Below are 4,114 nucleotides of genomic sequence, written 5' to 3'. Positions count from 1 at the left end.
CGGTGCGGGCGGCGCGCAGGCCGTCAGCGTATATTTAATATACGCTGATTTTCAAGTGTTTATTTGGCGCTAAGCGCCGCGTTTTAGGCCGGGACGGATGGTCGGTCCCGGCCGTAACAATATGCACCGTTACATCTTTAAGTAGACTTATAGACAAAAAAAGAGATGTAATATAAAAATCATAGTATAGTAATGATTAGTTACCCATTAATTATTATATTTTATATCCTTTTGTTCCTTTTGTTCTACTATTGTTGCTGATTGACTTGATAGAAAAACCAACTAGTCAGAAAAGTGTTATTGCATATAATTATAAAAGTCTTCCAAAAGAACCGCCAATAACATATATTTAGACTATGTTGTGATTGTTCTTAATGTATTACTGTCATTCATTTCGACATTTTCCTATGTATCATAGTATATCAGCAAATTGTTCGTATTTTTGATGATGACTTTTCTGTCATATAATAAAGCTTTTACTCTCATATGCAAAGAAATAATCGGAAAAGATAAGAAACAAATCAGTATATGCTATATTCAAAGTTCTAATTGATATGCATAATTAATACTTTGGTATCTATTGCGTTATGTCGTTGTACCACAAATTTATAGCTATGTTTGCCAACGCAGGGTTTTTCAAATCTGCACGAATAATAAAACAATTGATTGAGCAGTTCACGCACTAGAGCAAATTGTTTGTCAAATTGCTCAGTAGATCCAAGATGGTTGAGATGATTTGGAAGTTCCTCGACAATTTTCGAATGAAGTTTATTGACCTCGTCAATAAATTTCTGATCAAATCCATACAATTTATCGTTTGAATCAACCTGCAAATGCCATTTCTAATTGTTTCTCAAGTTTTTTTTAAACACTGTACACGTCGCATCAATTTGCTAACTTTGTAATTACACAAAAATATTAAATACCTTTACTTTTGAATTACAAAACAATGACCATATTACTTTCCTTGACGTAGATATCATCCTCGTAGATAATGTGATTAGTTGTGATTAGTACCAGAAACCCACATTCTCGGGGAGATACCTTAATTTTTTCTCGTAAAGTCTAACATGCCACAAAATAAGCACCATTTTTACGTTGATTGACAGATCGATCTTACTTTCGGATCCGGTTTACCACCAAAAAAAACTTATCATATTGCATCAATATACTTTTACATAATAACTATCCCATTGACTTTATTTTTAAAATGATACATAGACGACTCAAAACTTTGTTTGCTACTAAACTCGACAGACATACCAGAAATCTTGATCTAGACAATTCAGATAAACCATCTATTCATTTTTTTGTTGTTCCATATGTTCAAAATACTGAACGCATCTTTGATTCCATTGGAAGTGTCACAATTAATAATGACACGTTGATAAGACCGTCATATAGGAATTTGAACACTCTTAATAAGTTCATAAAAACACATAAAGATCATGTTCCATTTTTGAAGCGTAACAATGTTTATAACATTCAATGTGATTCTTGTAACGCCAATTATGTCGGACAGCGTCAACTGCAAACGAGAATTAAGGAACACATTAGTTATGTTAAGAGGAAACGCTGTACATCTGTCATTTCTGAACATTGTTTAAATACTGAACACACTTTTGAATGGCAATCCACACAAATTTTGGATTATGAGAACAATTATTTCAAGCGCTTAACGTCAGAGATGGTACATATTAAACTGAATAAAAACAGTTTAAATGTTAACAAAGACACACAACTATTGGATGATGTATATTTACCTATCTTGGATAAAATCCATTAATACTTTATCTCTTATACGTACACATAGATGGTGCTTAGATCAACACGTTGAAATATATATTATGTGACTTTGCTTGGTTCTTATTATTATTGACGACATTATATCGTGCCTCTTATTTCTACTTTTTACTTTAAGCTGAACTGTTTTTATCATAAGGTGTGTTTTTCTAAAAACAACTACTGGTTGTTCTTTTCTTTTCTTTTTTTCAAGTGCATGTGTTTCCTTTACTTTTGTTCATATTAATATGTAAATCTTTTTTATTTTTTATTCTTATTGTTGTAACCATTATACAGAATTCTTTTGCAACTTCGAGCCGAAATATTATTTTTCTTTTGTAGTAATCCACCGAAGATGACTTAAATACAAGTCGAAACGTTTGGAAAAGCAGTGTCATTTCTTGCATTACTTTCTGCAACTGGTTCCTATTGCCCGTTTTTTCTCTTCAATTTTGAATTAAATATCTTGTCAATGTGATAACGAATAATCTTCCTGTATTACACTTGAGATGAGAGAAAATCGAGTACACGTAAATATGTATGTATATATAAATTCGAAATAACTTCGAATAATAACTTCGAAATAACTTCGAAATAACGTTGAACCGCATTCAGCAGGCCTCTCATTATTTTAAATACTACATCGTGTTCTGGACCAACATTGTAACATAACATATCATCAATCTTACAATTGTGTGCAAATCGAAATGTGTAAGGTATAATACATATACACATACTGGAACTACTAACAATGTTGATAAGAAACTCGACAAGTATGAAAGCAGATATGTTCGCGAACTTTTTTGTCTTCCATCAATATCAATGGTTTCCAGCATTTCTGGTACTAAACTTAAAACGGCATTTGAAACAGGCATCAGCTGAAAAATGCCTATTTGGATACATAAAGTGATGAAGTTATAACAATGAAAAAAAGAATAAACGATGAAGCAACTAATTTGTGGCTTACCTTGTTGACCTAGACATTGATTTAAAAGAACGATTTGTCCAGATAATAAATAATATTATTGAAGGTGCGTATGACTAAAAAGTTAGCAAAAGATATAGTTATTTTTGTAAAACAGAATGTAGCACAGGTGCGCACAAATGCCAAAGTTATTCTCGTGTGATGGCCACGTACTATCTTTCTACTAGTATCAACTGCTAATCTATTTACACACTGAACATAGATAAGTGAATTATTATAATTTCTGTAGTAGAGAATATATTCTTTCTATTCTGACATAAATTAAAACTTTAAAACCATAATTGACATTATCGTATATGACATTTGTATAGGAATGATATTGTATATCATCATATATATAATATATACTTCGACAGTCAGAGCACTGTACGTTGAGTATGTTTATATGGTTTTACCAGAAATACATCAGACAAAAGATTATTGAACGTGAATGAATTGACATACCTAACAGAATCGTGCATTATCCTTGTTGCAATAAACATCAAAGCATTTATGATAATGGAGTCCGTAATAGGTCCGCTCTGCGTACTCAATCCTTTTATGACTGTTTTACAAAGTTCACCTTTAATGCTTTCTTTGTGAAACAAGTCGATTAAAGGCAACAAATTGTCCTTGAAAATATTGTAAATGTTTATATACTATACGTTTACAATTATTTAAAACTGATTATAAAAAGAGAAAATGCTAAACAAAAAGATAAAACAGAGAAAAAGAAAACACTATGGCAAGCAGAGATTTGAAATTGTAAGAAATTGCACGCTGGAGCGCGCCAGCATACGGATAACGTTAGCAGCGCCTTTGCTGTAAAGCGGCAGAATATTCGGGCACAGGGGAATTGATATAGATCCCGGGAGCAGACTTGCAAACTCGAGCCGGCTAGCACCGAGAGCACCGAGGTGATGGGAGCCACTGGGAACGCGCACACAAGCGAGAACCACCGTCCGTGTGCGTGACGTCACCCTCAGCACGTCGCAGGGGGTTCAAACTCACCTCTTGTGAGAAGGGGAACGCTGTTTTCAGCGCCGCCTGGGCCATGGTACCGGAAGCATCGAACTAAAAACGAGTGGTGGGAGGTTGGCGGCATATTGAAATCATATCGCGCGCGCGTGCCCCGTAGCTATAGATACTTATAAATATTAAAAATAAATTTAGAAATTTTCTGAGCAATGTCGTAAAATTTAATGTTACTTAAGTTACTTGAGACTATGTAGAAAATATATTTTACAATTATTATACAGGCTATTTCTAAATTGTACTTTTAAAACAGTAAATAACAGTAAAACTTAACCACACCGCTCAGAAACTTATTTTGTTTAATTTTATTATTTTGTGCATTGGAAATATTAT

Source organism: Pseudomyrmex gracilis, unplaced genomic scaffold, assembly GCF_002006095.1.
Source record: "Pseudomyrmex gracilis isolate BER0280 unplaced genomic scaffold, ASM200609v1 scaffold_1371, whole genome shotgun sequence".
Classification (NCBI taxonomy): Eukaryota; Metazoa; Arthropoda; class Insecta; order Hymenoptera; family Formicidae; genus Pseudomyrmex; species Pseudomyrmex gracilis.
Note: the sequence above shows the minus strand (reverse complement) of the source record.